The sequence below is a fragment of the Panthera uncia genome, chromosome A2 (assembly GCF_023721935.1).
Source record: "Panthera uncia isolate 11264 chromosome A2, Puncia_PCG_1.0, whole genome shotgun sequence".
Taxonomy (NCBI): domain Eukaryota; kingdom Metazoa; phylum Chordata; class Mammalia; order Carnivora; family Felidae; genus Panthera; species Panthera uncia.
Window position 1 is genome coordinate 100,795,452 of NC_064816.1, and position 23,751 is coordinate 100,819,202.

At 35.1% G+C, this 23,751-nt stretch overlaps 1 long non-coding RNA gene across 1 annotated transcript in view; it reads right to left on the reverse strand.

Moving 5' to 3' along the window:
• Positions 1-23,751, reverse strand: part of LOC125929954 (uncharacterized) — a 182,310-nt gene that overhangs the window by 2,507 nt on the left and 156,052 nt on the right. The gene's annotated exons all lie outside the window — the stretch shown is intronic.

Consider the following 23,751-nt stretch of genomic DNA (forward strand, 5'->3'; position numbering starts at 1 on the left):
TCGTACTGATTGAATGCTTTTCAAAAACTAGATGGCCTTTGGGAATAATGTTAATCAAATGCTTCTCTGCAAACTTCAGGGGTCCAGTGTACATTTAAAATAGTTTAACAGTGTGACGCAAAGCTATTTCTAGGAAATATCTAATAAACAGACTAGGAAAACACAGTTGGAAAAAAAGGACCATACAGTGAAATGGTCATGAGTAAAGAAAAAATTTGGGGCATCTGGGTGACCCAGCATTAAGCATCGGACTTTTTGATTTTGCTTCAGGTCGTAATCTCACAATCATAGGATCTAGCCCACATCAGGCCTCCACATGGGGGCATGGAATTGGCTTGGGATTCTCTCTCTTTCTTTCTCTCTGCCCCTCCCCCCACTCTCTCTCGCGCATGTGTGCTCTCTCTCAAAATAAACATTTATAAAAAATGAAAACAATTTATTGATTGTTATCAATATATCCTGCTTTACCAGCTTTAGGTGTACATGTCTAGGTTTAACTTTTAATTTTGTAATAATTTTAGGGTCATATCAGAGTTTCAGAAATACTACAGATTATAAACCAACAAAATCTATCACTCAGCTTCTTCTTATGTTAACTTGTTACTTAACCACAGAATATTTATGAAAACTAAGAAATTAACTTCAATAGGATACTTTTAACTAATACACTCAACTTTTTCAAATTTTGTAATTTTTCCTCTACTGTTTCTTTTATGTTCCATGATCCAGTTCAATATCCCACATGGCATTTAGTTCTCAGGTTTCTTTCATCTCCTATCTGTGATTTCCTCAGTCTTCCCTGTCTTCCATGACACTTTTGAAGAGTACTATTATTTTTTACAATAGCCTTCAGTTTAGAATATCTGATGTTTACTTTTGATTTGGCTTAGATTTTGTATTACTGGAAAGAATCATACAGTTCTTCTCAGCGAATGTATCATATTGGAAAGTACGTGAAGCCAGTAAGTATTATTGGCGTGGGAATGTTGATAGCTCAGTTAAAGTGGTATTTGCCAGGACTCCGCATTCCACAGTTACTATTTTCCCTTTTTAATTACTCAATACATCTTTAGGGGGTTAACGCTTGGAGACTCCATAAATAATCTACCTACCAACTTAGATAAGCTTTATTTTAACCCCATCACTTATTAATCTGGAAAATTAATGAAATTCTGGAATAGAAGGGATGCTAACATTTATTCAACATCTTCCCAGGGCTGCATATATTAAATTTATTATTCAATCTTGTTATCATAATAATTTTATAAAAAATAGGACTGCCTGAGTGGGTGGCTCAGTCGGTTAGCATCCGACTTCAGCTTGGGTCATGATCTCAAGGTTCCTGAGTTCAATCCCTGTGTCCGGGTCTGTGCTGACAGCTCAGACCCTGGAGCCTGCTTTGGATTCTGGGTCTCCCTCTCTCTCTGCTCCTCCCCCACTTGTGGTCTCCTTCTCTCTCTCTCTTTCTCTCAAAAATAAATGCATTAAAAATTTTTAAAAAATAGAAAAGGTAGTATTATTCTCATTTTTATAAGGTAGAACAAGACTTTAAGTATGGAATATTATCACAGACAAAGGAATGGTGCTCAGTTTAAAACCCAGATATGTCCTTTTCCCACACTTGAGCTTCTCAACTGCACATGTCTTCTGAACAAGAAGAAATCTAAACATGAACAAAAATAGTAAAAAAAAAAAAAAAAAAAAGGCAACAAATATAAACTGGATAAAATGCAACCCCACAGGAGAACAAAATCTGTTGGGATGCAGTGCATACCTGCAAGTACACTGTGCTCTATAAATAAAAGTGTGAAAATAAATCATGCTTATTTGAGGCACCATAACAATAGACGCTAAATGAATGAAAAATAGAATACAAAGCACAAAAACACACTCCGGTTCATGAATTCATCATCTTCAAGATAAGAGGTCTCCCAAATGCCAGCTATTCTCAGTGTGTAAATGCAACATTTATGCCAAAACAGCAGGAGTCCATCATCCCAAAACAGTAGCAGCAGGGGCATCAGCAGCAACTGTATCCTTCCAGGATGCGAATGGAACTGAGCTTCCAGGAAAGGCAACGTGCTTCAGTGATTGTAAGGAAGCTGGCCTAAGAACAGAAACCGAGAAACAAACTACCAAAGGAGTAAGAATCCTGTATGATCTGGACCAGCAGGAAATGGCACCTTTTATACAAACGGCCCAGGATGGGTGATAAATCATTCACATGAACTTATAAGAAGAGAGATGAGGAATTATGAGAAAATTATATATTGGTATTTCTTTTTCAAATGAGAATTTAAAAGCCAGTAGGGAGTTTTAATACACCAAACAGATGGTACAAAATCAGGTACAAAATCACAAGTACACAGGGATATGCTAATTGAAATAACATTAATTTCATGTTTTTGTTGTTTAATAGCCCATTTAAACATTTAGGTTGTTTGTACACGTCACATAAAAAAGTGCTTTCCATTTTACTTGAGTAATGCAAACCTTAATACAAATTGAGCCTAAGAAACAAAAAATACAGCTGCTATTAAAACTGATGCTATTCTATGCATTAGTAAATCATATACAATGTGTTGGTATTTTAGCTTTTCTTTATGTGATTTCAACCCCATCAATAGCTGAATAATTAAATACGTGTTATCTTTTACAGTTGCTTTATTTTAATGCCTTTCAATTATTCTCTACATGTTACTGACTTAAGGATTAAAGACAAGAGCTCTAAAAGAGATATTCTGAAATGTGGTAACCTACTGTAGCCTTTCTAGGAAAATCTTAGTCCGGAACAATGAAGGATGACATTCTCAGAACCATCTAAATTACATGAAGCAAAAGGCTTTGGGGAGGCAGTGAAAGGGAGATAGGAAATCCATACTTTCTGTTCCTAATACCCATCCCTTTTAAATTCTTATTTTTACATCAATGCTCAATAACAAATTATTTCATTCAATTAGCAAATATATATTGGAGTGCCAACAAAAGAGAAAATGTGGAAGAGAGCTAATGGATATTTAAGAGTGGTTCAACTTAGTTTCTTAGCCCCACCTTTTAAGTCCAACTGTCCTTGAGATAAGACCTTATCAATTTGTATTTAAAATTTATCAGTAATAAGGGAAGTTGGAATGGATAGTTAGGGAATTCCCAGAAATCATGTAAGAATGAGTATCTGCCAGTCTTTTCAAGCTTTTCTGCCAAATAAGGGATTTTTCTACAAAATACACTTACTAAGACTTTATGAAGCTTGAAGTATAATATAATTTCTACTCCTTACTTTGGAAAAGATTACAGGATAAAATGTTTTATAAAATGGTATTCACACTAAGTAACTTTTACAAAACCAGTTAATACCGTGACCAGAGTATTTAGTGTTAAAGCACATTATATTTAATTCCAAAATGTTTCTAATTTTTCTTAACAAATATCATGCTTAGGAGGAAATAAAATTTTACAAAAGGGTAGATGTTCATAGATCCTTGATATTCACTACAATTTAAAATATATGACAGAAGCCTATGCTTCATAACTAGAATGGTCTGAAATTACGATACAAATGCAAATATCAATTAAATCGGAATAAATCATGTTTGGAATGAGTAGTAAACACCAAATACTAAAACCCAATGTCTAAAACTGAGACTTTTATTCCCTTACTAAATTTCATCAAAACATTTTTGTGATATATACCATTTCCTTGTTTTAAAATTTTTTTTTAATGTTTATTTATTTTTGAGAGAGACAGAGACAGAATGAGAGTGGGTTAGGGGCAAGAGAGAGAGGGAGACACAGAATCCGAAGCAGGCTCCAGGCTCGGAGCTGCCAGCACAGAGCCCGATGCGGGGCTTGAACTCACGAGCTATGAGATCATGACCTGAGCCAAAGTCAGATGCTCAACCGACTGAGCCACCCAGGCGCCCCACCATTTCCTTGTTTTAAAATGAAGCATCTTGGGGCACCTGGGTGGCTCAGTCGGTTAAGCATCTGACTTCAGCTCAGGTCATGATCTCAGGGTTCATGAGTTGGAGCCCCATGTCGGGCTCTGTACTGACAGCTCAGACTGCTTCAGCCTGCTTCAGATTCTGTGTTGCCCTCTCTCTCTGCCCCTCCCCCACTCATGCTCTGTCTCTGTCAAAAATAAACATTAAAAATTTTTTTTAAATGAAGCATCTATGAAATTTTTCAGGATATTATTTTCAAAGATTATTAAATTTCAAAAGGCTAAGAAAAGTCAGGAAGCCTCATTCCCAACCCCATCAATACTGAAGCTATGATTCACACCCAGAAATTCCCAATATCCATTTCTACTTTATTCTGAACAATTGATTTTCTCTTAAATTGTGTTCATTATAAAACTTTAGCCTACAGCTGACAGACCTTTCATTATTAAATGTACAAAATAAAACATTATCCTTGTTAAAATCTTCTTTCTACCTTTAAATGAAAAAAAAAAACTGTATTAGTTGGTAGAATTTCTCCATTTTCCAGGAATAAAGGACACAAAAAACTTCCATTGTTCAAGCTGACCAGCCTGCCAGATAGAAGCCTCATCAGTCACTGAATTGCCCTTGAGCAGCACAGTTTTATGATATTTCTAAAGAGTCTGTTTGTACCTGAAAATGTTCTTCCACTTAAGAAATGCACTCTGGAAGTAGACAGATTTTCTATTCTATTCTCAGGCAAAAAAAAAAAAAAAAAAAAAGGTATTTTTCTTTACTGCCTTTGTTTTCCACACACACATTCAATAAGCTGTTCTGTCGAGAAAGAGCAAAGGGCTCAATTCAGTAAAAAATTGCAGTGATTATGCTATGCGATTTTGCTCCTGCTACTTTATCACAATTTGCCATTCAAGTGGACACTCCTGTGCTCCTGGCTTTACAAGAGGGAAAAAGTCTATCAACTGTGCTGCAAGGTCATTCACACCAGAAAGACACAGGCCCAATTTCAGAGTGTGTCTATGTCAGATTGTCAGCATTCCTGGTATCACAAACCAAAGCCATGACTTCATGCAGCACAATGCAACCAACACAGATCATTATCAAATAACGCTTGTTTATCTAGATAATCTTGGACCTCAGTTCATTCCCGACTGTCACGTAAAGAGCTGCATGGCTTTTTCAGGACTCAAAAACATGATTTAACTAGTTACTGATCTTAAATACAGCTTCACCTCAAGGCCATCCTAAAGGGTATGAAAAACTAGGGAGGATGCCAAGCTTAGAACACTTCAGTTCGCTTGTTGTGCACATAACACTGGAAGGAAAAACAGTAAAAAAGAGTCTCTAACTTCCAGGACGATCTCGGTATCCTCTTAAAGACGCTATTTTGCTAGAAACTATGTGACTTCACAATTGATTCAATATTAAGAAAGTCAAGATTTCTACAAACCTTTTTGTGAATGTGCTATAAGCTTCAGCATACGTGAGGCTGTTATGGGTCACTATAAAAGGTTATTAGGAATTTACATTATTTTTTTCCATACTAACTCATCAAAATCTGGTGTGCATTTTACACTTACAGCACATCTCAAATCAGACCTCAAATCAGGTCACATTTCAAGCGCTCAAAAGCCAAATGAGGCAAACTGGTACCGTATGGGGCAGCAGCACTCTCAAATCTTACAGGTTAAGCTCAATGTATAAAAAACAAGAGCTCTAAAATGTTCTTGGAATTCAAAAAAAGGAGAAAGCAATCCACCTGGAGGATCACAAATAGTTCATAACTACATTTGCTGGGTTATGATTAGTATCTACCCAACCATGTTTTTAAAAGCAAAGAATGTAAGAAATTGGATTTACTAGGGCTAAAATACATAAATAAAAATTTGAGGTGGAAAAGTGCACAGGAGAAACAGAATGTATTTTGGTATGCCTGGAGGTGACTTTAAGGTGACAGGCATATGGAAGCTAACTTAAAGGCTTTTTATTCCTTAACAGGTTAAACATAGTGATGAACTGAACAACAGTGATGGTGTCTAGAAAGAAAAGTGAGGGCAGGAAACAAACAAACAAAAAAAGACACTGAACATAGAGAACGAGGAGGTCTGTGGAATCCAAACAAAAGTTTGCTACCAAAGTGATTCTGGTATTTTGACCCTATGAATGCAGAAGAGCAGGAAAACCACCAAATTGGAAATGGCAAGAAGGAAAGACAATGAAACAGGCCAAAACAATAAGAAAATTAGAATTTGAATACATTAAAGTTGAGAAACCATTAAATAAAAAAGTGGATGTATTCTGGCCAGAATACATATCATGGCCAGATGGCAAAATCTGGAGTTTTTCAGGAAGAGATAGATACTGGAATTTAAAACATTACTGTAATGTGTAAGTGGGAGATGTTAATAATTAGTAACAGAACAACGAAGAATGCCATATCCAAAAGTCTGCAATATTAGAAGACAGGAAGACAAAACAGAAAGATAAAAACCAAAATGCCATTTATTTCAGCGGCTCCACTAGTATGTTCCAGAGTTTACCCACAGAATTTTAGTTTGAAAATTTCCAAATAACATCGTATACCACTGCCCCCTGTATTGCTACATACCACCACCACATCATGCAAATATTCAATGAAAAATAAAAAGAATAATGGGAAATTATACAAAAGTCTTTCATACAGTTGCATTCTGAATCAGGTTTTAGGATTTGGAAAAAGCAAACACCGAAAAATGCCATTTATTGCCTGAAATAACTTGAGCCATATACATTAAAAACGCCGTTAGAATTAAACTCTAGAAACTTTCATTTTGCATGTAATCCTTTGTAACTTAGAAAAAAATGATTAAAGCTGGGGAAGGGAAAAAAAAGATGTGATTTCAATTAAAAAAGTATAGACCAAAAAAATCTTAAAGCCAGAATGTGACTGAGAGCTGTGTAAATTAAGCTTATTCCCTCTGGATAGCCGGAAAGATACGACCTTGACAAAAGTAGGCTGAAATCAGGGGACAGTGACAATTAATTAACCATACTTTCTGAGAAACACTGGGTCTACAGTGCTTCTCACCTCAAAGATGATAAAACCACTGAAAAAAATGTATGCAAAAGGAAATCCTGCAATACTTGCAGAATATAGGCATCAGCAGTAGTACTTCAAAAGATACAGAATACACATGTATTTGAAATGGAAATGTCAAGAATGAATAAAAGAAACGAGGAAAAGATGCAAGAAAAATGTTGTTAAAAAACGGTAAATATATATGCAAACCTAAATCAATTTTTGCCATATAGAACAGTGATAATAAACTACGTGAGAAAAACATTTGTGTCAGGAGAGGGGCAATCAGTGTTACTGCATTGTATAATACCTGCATTCTTCAGGAAACCAATAAAGTTGTTAATTGAATAAAGACCCGGGTTAGTAATACATGTTTTGATAGCAAACATTAAAGGAACAAAAAGTATGCAACATCAAAGTTAGTTGAGGAAAAAAAGATGGAAGAAATGGGAAAGAATATTCAATTAATAAAAAACATAGACTAGATTAAAAAAAAAAAACTCAAGGTATCAGCCAGCTTGGGACCAAAAATACCATCTTACGCATCTGGTAGGACCATTACTTGCTTACAACTTTCTTGTTTATATACTCAATTAGTGAGATTGAGAGAGTTTTGAATTTTATATTATGTTTATGTGATTTCTACCCTTGAGATACCTTAAAATTTTTATACTGTTGACATATACATGTATTTGCTTACTTTAGGAATTACAAAAGTATATAATAATTTGCAGCTATCATTAAGGGCAAAAATACGCACACAATTTCCGGTGAGCACATCAACATTAAGTATCAATAGTGCTTAAGATGGATGTTCCTTTTGTCCTTTACACCAATGTGTAAGGATTTTATCACGGAATTATTTTTTTTTTCAATATATGAAGTTTATTGTCAAATTGGTTTCCATACAACACCCAGTGCTCATGCCAAAAGGTGCCCTCCTCAATACCCATCACCCACCCTCCCCTCCCTCCCACCCCCCATCAACCCTCAGTTTGTTCTCAGTTTTTAACAGTCTCTTATGCTTTGGCTCTCTATCATGGAATTATTTTTAAAAACGTTTCTACTAACGAGGCATCTGGGTGGCTCAGTCGGTTGAGCATCGACTTTGTCTCAGGGTCATGATCTCGTGGTCTGTGAGTTTGAGCCCCATGTGGGGCTCTGTGCTGACAGCTCAGAGCCTGGAACCTGCTTCAGATTCTGTCTCCCTCTCTCTCTGCCCCTCCCCCACTCGCACTCTGTCTCTCTCCCTCTCTTAAAAAACATTAAAAAAAATTTTTTGGATGTTTCTACTGACTTATTTATAATAGCATATGTCTATAAAAAACTTAAATGTTCAAATATATGGATCTGGCTAAGTAAAAATTAAGAATAATATATTGTATAAAGCTATCAGTGGTATGGGAAAGTTTTTAATATATGTCAATGAAAGTTTTCTTAAGACCATACACTGCATGATGCTTTATTAAAGATACATACATCGCAAGACAAAAAGTGACTGTGTTTTAAGAATTCTCTATTTTCCAAGTCTATAATAATATGTTGCTCTTGTAATGAGATAATTAGAAAATACAGTAGTTCATAATTTGACTACACATTATATGCCACTGAACAAACAGCATCAATGTTAATAAATGTTTTTCATTTTTTGCATGTAATCAGACATCCATGGTTTAAAAAAACTTTAAAACTCACATAATAGGATACTTATTCCAATAAAATAACCCATAACGTGAGTGTGTAATCCATACACATCAACCATCAAAGCCACTGTTTCAGGATCTAAGTTTCAGCTAATTAACAATATAAACTTATGTGTCACCAAATTAAGTAAATGTTTATATCAATACACTGTAGTGAAAGGCTTCACTAGAGCTTTCTGTGTGGTTTTAATCATGTGTGTGTAAATTTCAGAGGAAATTCTTAGAAGGCCTTTCTCATCCTGTTTCTTGGAGAATATCTTGAGAAATTATTCAAGATAAATATGTACCCAATTCCCTTTAAGAGCATTTTGTTTTTAACATTATCCTTACCTAGTAACAAAGGGGAAAAAATGACCATTTCAGAAGGAAAAAACATTCAGTTTCAAAAATATTGTTGGCTCTAATCTTGCTTCTTATAATTTTAGGATTTAAAATATGTAAGATTTAAAGATAATTCACTTTTTTGGTAAAATGTGTAGGAATCAATTAAAATATAATAAATTTTTAAAGCTTACCTATTAAAATTTTGGTTGCTACATGGCTGTGCATATTTTTAATCTATCAGTTTCAGTACTTGTGTAAATAAAAATATTCTGAGGGTTTCTTATCTTCAAATTGGATATTTTAGGAAGTGCCTTCCAGAACATAAACCAATGCCATGCCTTTCCTCTATCCAATATATGTTTAGTGTGTGTATCACTGTTTCTCACATTTTTTTACTGTTATTGTTTTAATCAACCAGGTGTTCTTCATTTTAACTTGTATACATAGGAAACCAATTATAAAAAAAAGGGGAAATACAAAACAAAAAAATTCATACAGTTATGCCTTTAGAGGGAGAATTTTTAAACAGTTACAAATCAACCAGCTGTTCAAATAAATAATGTATGTTGCAGCTGGCTCCTGCATGGGTTGGAATGTCCAACAGTAGCAGATGTCCCAGTTTTATAAATATACTAGAGGAAGGTCCTAAATTGAGATTGAAACAAATTATGATGCGAGGCTACAAGTGAACATTAGATTATAGAAATAATGGGTTGAATATATTTTTTCTAAAAATTTCCGTAGACATCAAAGTAAAATGATGATAAAACATAGGAAAATATCCTATAGCCTACAAGGGAGTGAAGTGATCCTTACATTGAATTTTTTTTTTTTTTTTTGGTTAAAAGATATAAAAATATCCTACAGTCTCCCAAAGACTGAACCGATCTCTACGCTGATTTTGTGTTTGTTTTATACAAGCTCTTTTCAACTCTATAACTTCAGGAGAATGTGTTTTGTTGTTGTTGTTGTTGTTGTTGTTTTCCAATTTAGAAATGTGTTTAAAATCTAGAGTAAAAACAATTCTGACAATTAACAATGATCTGTCTACAGTAACCCTTGTTACATGATTTAAATGAGGACCTTCTTGAGCCTGGAACTGCTAGCACAAGCCAAGATAAAAAATCTCAAAGCAAGTAATTAATGAAAACTTTAAAATCTGATACAAGCCCCCGTCCTCGATAATGTCCACCTAATAAGGAAAGAAAAATTGACCAAACAACAATATTTTAGCCCCTTCAAGGGTTAAAGGGAAGGGTACCCAAGAAAGCATAGATGAGTAATACGGTACTGAGCAAGAAAAAAGGTCAGAGAAATTCTCCATAAGGAAGATGATGATCAAACTGTTCTCAAGTCTCAATAGATACTCACTGAGTAAGCAACATAGGGGTAAGGGTAAATGTTCTAGACAGAAGGACTAATTTGTGCAAGGTCATATATATTTGAAGTAGCATAATAAATAGATTTGCAATGAGTGAAATACAAGGTTGAAAGTGGAAGCAACAGATTGTGGGGAAAGACAAGTGTGTCACAGATACCATTCACTATGCTGTGGAGTTTGTATTATATCCTGTAGGCAATGGATATCCACTTCAATTTTCTGGAGGAACACGCATTGAATTTTTTTTACACTAGGAACGTAAAATTCCTTCATTTCACTGTACTGAGAATGAAATAGAGGGTGAATATGCTGGAAGTATGCATGTTAAGACACTGACGTCATCCACATGAGAGAAGATGAATATTTGAGCTAATGCAATGAGGATGCAGACCATATCCGTACTAAGCCAGTCTATGCCTCTTCAATGACTCTAAATGAAAGCCAAACTCTTAGTCTGAGCATGAAGTTTTTCATGTATTTCAACCTATCTTCTTCCTTTTTAACTTATCATTTCCACCTATGCTCCCATACCAACTCCATTTCAGTACACTGGACTAGATCAATGTTCCAAAATAAGATCTGATCATCCCCCTACCTGTGTTATTCCCTAAACTTTTCAGTCACTCATCTCTATCTAGCAAAATTAATTGTAGCTCTTCTTTAATACCTTCCAGAACGCTTATGCTTTATCCCCTTTAATTCCTAGAACAATATCTTCCAAATATTTATCTTCAATAAATGTTTGGTAAATTTCATCAACACTCTTGCTTTAGTATGTGAGGAAACTCAAATTCAGAACAGTTGTCTTGTTTATGCAGGATAAAAGAGCTAGCTCATGGCAAAGTCAGAATTCAATCCAAGACTTTAAAATCCCAGGCTACCTCCTTCTCAACCATACTATGAGACTCTTAACTTTAATAGTCAAAGTGCCTCCACCTCGAAGTTCCTCTGGCATTATCAACTCCATAGAGTCAGTTCCAAGTTAATGTACTTCTCAACTATTTCCCACTCACATGCTCTTGCCAGTATCTATTCATTAAATTGCCAATGACAGTCATCTAGATTTAAATCCTCAGAATCAGGTAGAATTTATCTGCCCCCACCCATTTCCATCTAGGACTTCACAATTACTCCCCCCGTTTTATCAATTTCATCTCTGTGGTGCCTCTTTGTTTCATTTTACTTTATGACAGACTTTTGAAGTAAGATCCTGTTGTCCCTACTGCCATTAAATTCACTCTTTATACGATTTATTCTATGTATGTCAAGACAAACTAATCTCATGAAATACTGTTAACCAGGCCAATGCAATGGTAAAATAAAGTTTCAAGGCCAATGAACACTATTTTGAAGCGTTGAGCTAATGCAATTAGTCAAGAAAATTAAATATTTCAAAGTTTACCTTGATAAAGATACAATATATTTTCTTTGGGCATATTTTTGAAACAAAATTACCCCATTCTCAATAGTGTAATTATCAAATCTATTCAATACCTGAAAATTACACATACAATTATACTGAAAATAAACTTAAAATCAACTACATGCAATTACATAATATAGGAAAATCATAGTCCGTAGAATAAAAAGCTCTAAGTGGAGACAAATTCCATTTTCTTGAGATATTGTAATAATGGCGTATAATTGAAAATTAATATATAATGAAATTTTAATGCTCACTGTTTTTTATTGCTTTTGCTCAGGAAATGAGAAAATTTTAAAGTGAATACAGAGGAATATATGTCCCAAAAGCTGAAGAATGTTTGGAAAACACAAAAATCAGTAGTGTCCTACCAGTGAAGTAGTGTACCACTGCTGTGTTACAAATTACCGCAAAATTAGGTGCTTAAAACAATGCTCATTTATTACCTCACAGGTAGTAAGGTAATAACTTCAGGTTAGAAGTTCAGCACAGCTTATCACAGCACAGGCGGGTTCTCTGCTCAGAGTATCACAAGACTAAAATCAAAGAGTCAGCTGGCTGGATTCTATTTGTAGATTGGGGCTTTCTAAGCTCATTCCTGTTAACTGGCAGAAACCAGTTCTTTGTAGTTAGATATAGAACTGAAGTTCCCCTTTGCTGACTGTCACCCAGGGAACACTCTCAGTTCCTACAGACCACTCTTGGGTTCTCAGCTCATATGAATAATGGAGTTCAAACATTTTCATGACTCTGTGTGTGTGTGTCATGACTGTGTGTGTGTGTGTGTGTATGTGTGTGTGTGTGTGTTTTGCTTGCAGAGAAAACTTTGCTTTTAACAGGCACATATGACAAGGTTATGTCCATCTGAATAAGGTCCCTTTCTGAAAGTCAGCTGTGCCACATAAGGTTACAAAATTATGGGTAGTATGATAGCATATTCACAGATTTCATCCATACTCAATGGGAGGGCAAGAGTCACCAGAGAACCACCTTAGCATGTTGATATCACAACCAGAAACTGTACTGCGAAAACAAAATAGAATGATACAGCCAAAGGGGGGGGGGGGCTAAATATCTCAAGTAAATTAATGTACAAAAATGGTACACTTCCACTGAGTGGGAAAAGAGTGGCTTATTTAATAAATGTGGGTGAGATGACCAGCAATGTAATGGGGAAAGTATAGGCTAATCAAGAATATGGGCTTCTTAGACATTCAAGTGGACATATATCAAGTGGTCAATTGAATATAAGAATTCAGGGGAGAGATTTAGAGTAGAAATAAAAATTTGAGAGCAGTATGAGCTTAGATAATATTTAAAAGCACCAAATTGAAGGATAACGTATAGAAAAGATCATGGCTAGAGAAGTAAAACCTCCCTGGTATTTGAAAGAAGGTTGAATTAAAAAGTGCTCGTGAAAAGACATTATTCAGTATTCTTTTAAAAATCAAGAAATTCTGGGTGGCTCAGTCCGTTAAAGCGTCCAACTTTGGCTCAGGTCATGATCTCATGGTCCGTGGGTTCGAACCCTGCCTCGGGCTCTGTGCTGACAGCTCAGAGCTTGAGTCTGCTTGGGATTCTGTGTCTCCCTCTTTCGCTGTCCCTCCCCTGCTCACACATTGTTTCTGTTTCTCAAAAATAAACATTTAACGTTTATTTATTTTTGAGACAGAGCATGAACAGGGGAGGGTCAGAGAGAGGGAGATACAGAATCTCAAACAGGCTCCAGGCTCTGAGCTGTCAGCACAGAGCCCGACGCGGGGCTCGAACTCACGGACCGCGAAATCATGACTTGAGCTGAAGTCGGCCACTCAACCGACTGAGCCACCAGGCGCCCCAAAAATAAACATTTAAAAAAATAATAAAATCAAGAAATTCTATTAAGCATTAATCATCATATTCATATTAGAAAATGGTGGATTTATTAAAGTAATGTGGCTTTATCAGAGTGCATGATATTTGAGATTAATCAACATTAATTTCCTTTCAAAGAATAAAATCAAACTACAATGTTTTCAATAAATTCACACTGTCTAAAGAAAAAAGTGCCAGAAACTTAACATGGCATTAAACAGTTCTAATATCTGATCCTTCTCATCTTGTTGGTCAACATCCACTGTAAAGTTTCTGTAACAATCATTAGTTTATAATTTTCTTGTGAGTATAATGTGATATAATAGCCAGAGATGAGCTTGACACATTTCATTGCACATAACAAATACCCACTAACCATTAGATATTATCTATTACTTATTACATGTATAGTCCTGGTCAACCTGCCAGAACTCCCGCCAAATTATTTTATTGTCTGATCATGCCTTGTTATTTTAATTCTAGACTACTATCAATGTGCTTCACTCCATCAGGAAGATGCTCCTTACATTTTGTGACATCTCTATATGTACTATCCATCCGTCACAGTCCTGTTGAAAGAGTTACATTTCCTTTTAATCATGTGTAAGATTTCAGTAAAAACCCTTGGTTTATAATAATACTTTGGCCCCGAGGCAATTAGGGTATTGCCTTCGGTTTTTAAGTATACTTTCTCCATAGAAGGAGAGGTAGGCAACATGTCTTTTATACTTTTGTACTTCTGTTATGTTTGGGGAGTGGCTGATTACATTTTTACTTCGGACTTTACCATGATTACTTACGACTTTTCTTATAGCCCTATTTTGAGCTAAAAAAGCTTTGAAAGTAAGAATTTTAGCCTTGGGTCCAATGTAAAATTTGATAAACTAGCATTTGATAAATGCTCGCTAAATTAAAGCTGAAACACAGTGACAACTTCTGTGCCTGAAATTTAGAACTAGTATTTTACAACTTATATAAGACATGCAAAGAGAAAAAGATTACTGCTTCCTCTGTCTGGGCAACTGCGATCCAGAGTTGGTTTTCCAAAAGTGCATAACTAAAATCCTTACACTGAAAACTAACGACAATATACCCACAGAAAGAAAGACAAGTTTCTGTCTTCATAAAAATTTCTACAAAATGATGAGACATGGAAAGATTGTTAAAAGTGTGGCAGTTATTCAGTATCTTTCTTTTGCCTCCTTTATCATTTGCTCAAAAAACCTACGAATCTACTCCTATTGGTCCTCAAACCGTAAGATTCCTTTTCTTCGTTTGTTTGTCAAGAAAACCAATACTCTTGCCCAAGATGCACGGTCACTGTGTATACTCCAGTTAGGAAAACATTAGTGCCAGGCCAACAACCTGGATCTGATCACCAAATTTGCACTGATGGGTGATGGTGCAGGAAATTAGAATTGTATGTTACTTCTCACCAAGACACACGTTACCCTCTTTTACCAAGGTGAGATATGTGAATGTATAGTGCAGGCAGAGGTAAAATGTAGCATGAGGAAGCATATGTGGTGCCAGGGTCAAAGCCAATGAGTGATGGAAAATCAAGTACGTAAGAAGCAGCCATATCATCTTTCTTTGTATGTTTCACATCCTTGCTTTAACTCTTAAAATATATATATACTTTTTTTTAGCTTATTTATTTTTGAGAGAGAGACAGAGAGTGGGAAGGGAGGGACAGAGAGAGAGGGAGAGACAGAATGTCAAGCAGGCTCCAGACTGTCAGCACAGAGCCCGATGTAGGGCTCTAACTCAAACCATGAAATCATGACCTGAGCCAAAACCAAGAGTTGGATGCTCAACCTGTTGAACCACCCAGATGCTCCCAAATTTGTTTACCTTTAATAATCTTTAGGTCACCTTTTTTAGTTTGAAAATATTACAACATCTCCCCTTTGGGACTATTCATAGAAAAGGAGACTGCCATGTCTGCAGTCCCACCAATTACGACAGTAGTACTGGGTTTAGGATCCATTATTCTAAACACATAATTTTCGTCATTACACTGTTATCTTTATTCATGTAGTCCAAGGCCTTTTCTGAAACAGGTGCTATTTGTTGAACCCTATTTGAGGTAGTACTTACATTTGCCTCTAAAAGAGGAACGTAATAGGCATTTTATTTCAAATGTATTTTAAAATAAATAGCTTGGGATTACACAGTAGTAACGACGTACTGTGAGATGGGGTGCTGGTAGATGGCCACATTTTGTAAAGCAACTCTCATACCTTGGTTTTAAATTGGAAGAGCAACTACTATTTTTAAGACCTAAGGAAAACTTACAAAGGCTGTTAATATAGGGATGGGTTATTATTACAGCTACCTATCTAAAAGACAAATAATTGATTGACAAGTTAACACCTGTAAATAATGCCTTGAGAAAATTCTGTTCATTAAGGAATCGCTAGCTGATGTTATTGCTACTCACATTCAACCAGCGATAGGTACTATCATCCCCAAATAGACAAATCATCTTAGGATCAACAAAAGTATATGGGGATTCCTTTGCAAATCAGATTCTACTTAAAAAGAATTTACCCAACCCACGAACACATTTATGCTTCAGGGTGTTTCCATCTAATCCTTTCCTTCTAATCCATGTCCGTGGAATTAAAATGAGAAGCTTTTGCACTTTAATGAATGCACAAATATAATATCAATATTTACTCAACAATATTGTTTAATCTTCCCAGTGCAAAAAGAAAATGGCCAAACTCATTTCCATTGATAATTACTCAGCATGTCCTCAATTAGCTCCCACCTGTGTTTTTACACCTTTGATAAATATAATCGGTTGGATAATTAAGCATAACTGCATATATACATATGATGTCCTAATGCTCTGACAAGAAGTCATGTATTAAATTTGCTATTTGAAAAAAAAATCAGCTGGCCTGAAACCAGAAAATTCATAATATGTTAACAACAAAAAATTTAACAGAAATGGTCTTGTGATAGGTCGAACAGAATAGTTTCCTGAATGTCACAGGTAAGAAGAATCTATGGTCGCTTAACATGATAGTTAGATGAGTTATGCATACATTTTTTGTGACTGAACTTAATAGAATTTTATTTAACATAAGATTAATAGAATTTATTTAGCATAGCTAGAAAAGGTACAAAATTTAGGCTTTTGTTTTCATGTATTTTTGTTTACTTTCTTGCCTGAAAAAATACCCAAGCCTTTCTCTTCTGTTTTTCAGAATATTATGCTACTTCTATAAAGAAAATTAATTCTTCCAGGCTATTCATGGGGATCATAGCCCTAACCCCTTGCAACTTAAAAAAAAATGATATAGGGTGCCTCGGTGGCTCCGTTGGTTAAGGGACTTTTGATTTTGACTCAGGCCATGATCTCACAATCGTGAGACTGCACCTCGTGTTGGGCTCGGCAATGAGCATGGCATCTGCTCAGGATTCTCTCTCTGCTCCTCCCCTTCTTCTGCTCTCTCTCTCAAAGTAAACAATTTTTAAAATTAGATATAAAATTTTACAGTTTTTAAAAAACGTTTAACACTGAAGAAGAGTTACTTATAACAGGCAAATCCTGTGTTTGGTTCTCTCATCCCTAAATAGCCAAATCATCTTAGGAGCAACAAGAGTATATGGGATAAACACCTGTTATCCTAAGTTAAGGAGGCTTTCCTGTAATAAAAAGAGAACTGTATCTCAAGCCAAACCTCAACAACGTACAGAATCTAACATTTGTTTGATTTAATATTCTGAGTCTTAATAGACATCTATGGATTCAAGAGAAAAATGTTGTACTTTATAATCAATAAAGTTTGAGTAAAAGCAGACATTTATAAACTAAATTGGCATTTTGGGGTTGGGAGATAACCAGTGTTATTTTAGGTAAGTCCACTTCTCCTTATTCTTTAATCAAAGAATGAGGAAATCATTCCCCTTGAACTGTTCCAACATAAATATTAAATAAACTTATAATAAGCTACTGCCCACAAGCATTTAATAAATATCTACTAAGTTAATGGTTAGAAGAATAAATTAATCATTGAATGATTTGATTAGATCATGTATTACTGCTTCTAGCATTTTCCACAGTTTTCCCCCTTGGTATCATTTTAATCAGAACGACTCTGAGAAAAGAGATGTTACTGGTCAGCTTCTTGGGTTTACTTCAGCTAGATTCATTAAAGCAGAGTATCTACAGATGGTGGTTCCCAAGCTGTCTTTTTAAAAGGTTCTGAGATGGGGCGCCTGGGTGGTTCCGTCGGTTAAGCGTCCGACTTCAGCTCAGGTCACCATCTCACGGTCCGTGAGTTCGAGCCCTGCGTTGGGCTCTGGGCTGACGGCTCCCAGACTTCAGCTCAGGTCACGATCTCACGGTCCGTGAATTCGAGCCCTGCGTTGGGCTCTGGGCTGACGGCTCTGAGCCTTGGAGGCTGCTTCCGATTCTGTGTCTCCCTCTCTCTCTGCCCCTCCCCCATTCATGCTTTGTCTCTCTCTGTCTCAAAAATAAATAAACGTTAAAAAAAATATTAAAAAAAAAATAAAAGATTCTGAGGAAACTCTTATGTAGAACTCTTGTGTAAAAATTCAGAGGGTTTTTTTTTTTCCTTTAAGGTATAAATCCCAGAAAACAACCTTTCACTCCATCTTCCACTGTCTGAATCAGAGAAGCCAAATGTTTCATAAATAAAACTTTGACAGTCCAAAAAAAATGCACAGTAACAAATTACTTTTCCTGGAGTTTTATGTGATTTTTTTATTAAATGTTTCTCTGTGTATGTGAAAGCAAAGTCAGTAAAGTTGACATCACCTTTTCAGTAAATAACACACTTTAAAGAAATTAAATATGTTTACTAATATTAATATAAAATAGTTCACAGTATCAATACCTACTGTAAGTTGCAATGAAACTCACCCATCACTTATCTGTTCATCTGGCAAAATGTTAAGTAGTTTATGTTATATTTGGAAAAATGAATTCCCTATGGGTAGAGCTCAATAATCTTTGTTGTAAGGGCTGATTAGCGCTATCATCACTCAGGATGTGACTGAGCTTTCACCTGCCATACTGTAAGAATGTCTTCAATTTCCTATATTCCAGTTGTTAAGGCTACATTGTAAATGGAAGGAAGCAATTAATAAAACAAAATTCATAGTCATCTTCAACTATTTTATCACTTGAAGACAAATAGTACCACGTCAATGGGCATCAAAGTAGCCCATAAACATTGGACAAAACACCTTAATATGTCATCCACAAGTTTACAACATATATTCAGAAGTCATCTGTTGTATTCTCTAACTATGACTTCCTTTCCTATAATGGAGTGACTGCATTTAATGCCAATCATGGCTCTTTGGTTAATAGATCTGTAAAGTTTAAATTGTGTTTTATATTAAAAAGACAGCTGCTGCACATATATTAATCACAATTGAGTTGCACAAGTCAAAAATAAATCATGCTGTCTCAACCCTGTTCCTTCTCCTTGCTCTGATATATGTTCATCTTATAAATTTAATGGCAAATACACAGGTTAGAAGTTGAAGTTATATATTATTTAAAGTCCAGAGCAGGTGGCAATGGGAGATAAACCATGAGTCTGTCACCAGGGGTTACACCCAGTCACGCACAAACTCTCCATGGGATGCCATGAATGTGGCAGCCATTTGCCGAAACTCTCTAGAAAATTTGAGGGGCATCCTTTTTCAAAAGTCAGAGTTTTTCCAGGCTAGATAATTGCAGAATGTTTGTTTGTATCCCCAGAGTCATATTTTTTTCAGTTTCCTGAGCTACATTTTCAATACAGATTAAATTCTGTATTACTCCTTCGTATACTCATAGGACTTTCTAATGCCTAACCCATGAGTTGTTTATGTGTATTTCAGGATTTCTCTTTCTTATTAACAGACAAAAAAAAAAGAAAAGTTAGAAGATTTGGTTTTACAAGTGACATGTTGTTGCCCTGTCACCAGGGTCTTCTGAGGTACATACTGAAGTCTCCCAACATTTTTTTCTATAAAAAAATTCCTCAAGAAAGGGCATTAAAATAGAAGGAAAAACAGGCTGTAACTTCTTTGAATGTATGCCTTAGATTATCAGCAAAAAGGCCATAAAAAGGAAAGAAAAAACTATGCCAAAAAACAGTGGTATTCATATTAATATTGTTCTCTTATTTTGATAGCATTCTTTTTTTTCCTATCAAATAAAACATTTTATACAACTGGGGGAAGGAAACTGTACCCCTTTCCACTTTTCTTTCTTTTTTAGAATGAACCTTATAATTCACATAATTTATCTTTCTGGTTTCACAGATTAGGAAAATGATGCGAAGTAATCTTTTATCTAATTAATTTACTCACTTCTCTACAACATAATTCTTGTAATAAGAAATATCCTTCACATATGAAATACACCCATTCTTACTTTCCTAACTTTTGTTATTGTAGCATATACTGATTTAAGAGTTGGTTTAGTCTAAGGCAGCAAGAAAAAACAGCTTTTTAATCAAGAGGTTCATTTGTGAATATGAAATATTTAAAACTGCTAGCAGCATGGATCAGTTGGTTTCAATTTGCATTTAAGTAGTAGAAACAACAAGCCTGTGTCATTAAATGATTTGGAATTCAAATCAAAATCAAACACACAGAGTGCTATTATGTTTAAGAGAGGTCATATTTTTGAAGCATTCTGTTCTGTATCTACAACTCTCCTGATTACTTACTATTCTAGATTTGGATCAATCTTTAATGAATATAGCTGTCTTAAGACTTGAACAATCAAAGATTTTTGAGTTTCACTTATCTCTCTTCAAGAACTCAATGAGTGAAGATTATACATTTGTGGACAAGCCTTATTTGGGCCCAATCTTATTTTTATTTTTCACTTATTTGAAGTATGAAAGCCTGATAATCCACTACATCAATAACCACTGGTAAGTTAATTACAAACAGTGATTGGTCATGACCTGCCCCCATCACTCTAAAGGCTGGACTAGATATTGGCAATAGATGCTTGAGATGATGTAATTTTTTTTTATCTTATATGTTTTTTAAAAGAGGAGGATTCCATTTTACTAAAAACATTTGATCCAGTATGATGATTTTTCAACCCACCGAATGGATTTTCTTGGTTTGAGTTTGTGACATACAAAAAGAATTAGCAACCATTACCAAGGTTTCTTGTCCAGCAATAGTGGTTCAAACAAACCTTCCAAAACATATACATATAGCCAAACATTCAATTATCACTTTACATACCTAGAACGGCAGGGCACTAGGCCCTTTGTTTTTAATGGTAAAATCATTTTAAAGAAACAGACTGTAATTCTTAAAAGAAAAAACGAAGGAGGTAAGTTTTGGTTTCAATTTTTTAAATTCAATAGATTGCCAATATTTCTAACTAGGAAGATTTTGTGTTAGCTTGATAGGACACTAGTCATGTTGGATCTCTGGCTTAATGCTTGTCATCTGTAAATTTATGAACAGCAACATTTACTTTAGGCCCTTCTGGTCTTTGAATGATATTATAACTTAATTTCCACTGGTATCAATTGTGCTGGATAGCAGCAGTTAAAACCAGTCTTTGCTGCATTCAGCAATCTTCCTTTCATGCGTGATTACTGGATCCACCATGGAATATGCCTCGACTGACCTACCAGGCAGCCAAAAGCCATTTTCTGTGGCTACTCAAAATAGTAAAATCGATCTAAAGAAACTGGTTGCATTCTTTCAATTATAAACCTAATTTCTCTGTTTCTTCCTTGGCAGAATGGCAGATGTGCAACAACACTGGTAAAAAACAAAACAAAACAAAACAAAAACATTTTAGGGGAAACCATGACTGTCTATCAAGCCCACAAATCAGACTTAATTTTCCCTTGATGGGGACAATATTCAAATCACAATGTATTTTGTTAAAGTATCGCCTATCCTCTTGTTCAAATGACAGGGTTGCAGATTGAAAGCTCTAAATGTGACTTTCTCTAAAAAGCAAAGCCAGTTTAATATCCATAGCTTGGAAGAGAGGAAATAGGTCGAACTCTCAAACCAGACCCCAATTCCTTAGCATCTGGAATGTATGTTTACCTTTTTGATTAAAGTTCCTTCAGAACGACTGCCAAGGTTAGCAAGTGAAAAACAAAACCAAAAACACCACGCGTACACATACATTAAGAAGCAAGCAAAATCTCTTTGGAATGGAAATCACAGCACTGATCACAGAATACAGTCAAATGACAGACTGCAAGAGCTAGAGATTTACCCTCTATAAGGACAAACCAAGTTCCAACTACAGATTTACCCTCTACAAGGATAAACCAAGTTCCAGCTCTGCCTAACTCTAAAGACCTATTAAGTAAAAATGTTGGGAAATTAAGCATGACTTACAACTAAAAATAAAAACACAGGTGATTTACAAACAACTCTTCTGAATGGCATTCATACCAAAACTAAGGTGATCTTGTAATAAACGCAACAGTGGCCATGATTTCTACCATTAGCCAGATGAGTACTACCTTCTCTCTAAATGATAAGAGATAAATTCATTGCATTTCCATCTGATGATCAGCTGCTCACATGCCAGTGCAGTGAAAATGCAATTAAGTGATTTACTTAGTTTCTTACCAATTACATCTACCAAGAAACTACAACACTGAGAGAAATAAAAATTAAGGTACAGATACTCAAGGTACTAGTTCCAAATGAAAAATTCTGAACACAGCCAAAACAAACTTGCGCACGTGCACACACACCATAAATGCAAGTTATTTGGCATAATTTGGAAATTCGTTTTTTAAAAGTTTTAGTCAGGCTCATGGCACCATGAATTTGATTCTCTAGAATGTTGTAAGAGCATAGGTTTGCAAACTATGGCTTATAGGATAAATCTGGCTCCTACCTGTTTTTATGACTGGTGGGATTAAAATACTTTTTTACATTTTTATACGTATATGATAATATAAGGACCAAAATAATATTCTCAGTTTTGCCTCTTGGTACATAGAGCCTAAAACATGTACTTTGTGACTCTTGACAGAATGTTTGTCCTAGGGGTGCCTGGGTGTCTCAGTTGGTTAAGCATCTGACTTCAGTTCAGGTCATGATCTCATGGTTTGTGGGGTTTTTCCCTAGAAAACAGGCCTGTCATCAGTGAGAACGTGCTTTCTTACAGTTTCATACTGAAGAGATTCAAATTAAAATTTTGTTAATACCATTGTCTTGTTGACAAGTTACATTTCACTACCTTATTTTCAGACATTCAAGAAAAAGAGGCAGAACTGATGACCTCAGAAATCATATGAACTTTCTTATTGCCTAATAGTGACCCTGCTATTTTTGGAGGAATGACAAGCTATTAATAATCAATAGCTGTGGAGAGCAAAAGTGGGACTCTCAACTGAAGGTTAAATGCAATCTTCTTTCCAGTCTGCAAGAAAAATGATGTTATAATCTTGAGTTTTTATATGGATGACAGAATACTGGAAAGCTTCATGTGACAAAATGAAAATATACCTAAAAATAAATGGGATCTAGTAAATAAGTAAACCCCTAAATCATACACAAAATTCTCTAATACCATCTGGAATAGTGGTTTTTACATTTTGTGGAGTCATGATACTCTGAGAGGGTGATGAAATCTATGGACACATAAATTTTCTCTAGTATAGATGGACTTCATTGCCTTTGCTCTCTCAGTTGAAAATGTTATCCTGGGATAAAACAGATAAAATAGAAAGTACACATCCCAATATTTGAGAAAGAAGAGGAAAAATATTATAACAGCATATTCTCATAAATCAGAGAGTTTCAGGTAAAAAATATTACTTCTGTTATATTTCAATATTATATAATTCTATGCATTATACTTTGGTAATATTTCTGCAGAAAAGAGAATACTACATTTAAGTTCTCAGATCTGAAGAAAACCTTTAAAATATCTTCATATGTAAATCAAATTGTTCTATGTTGACACAAAATGAACCCCAATGGAAAATATTTGGTACTTCAAATGTTTCTCCGTAAATTAAAAAGTTTACCAAAATATATATATATATATATATATATATATATATATATATATATATATA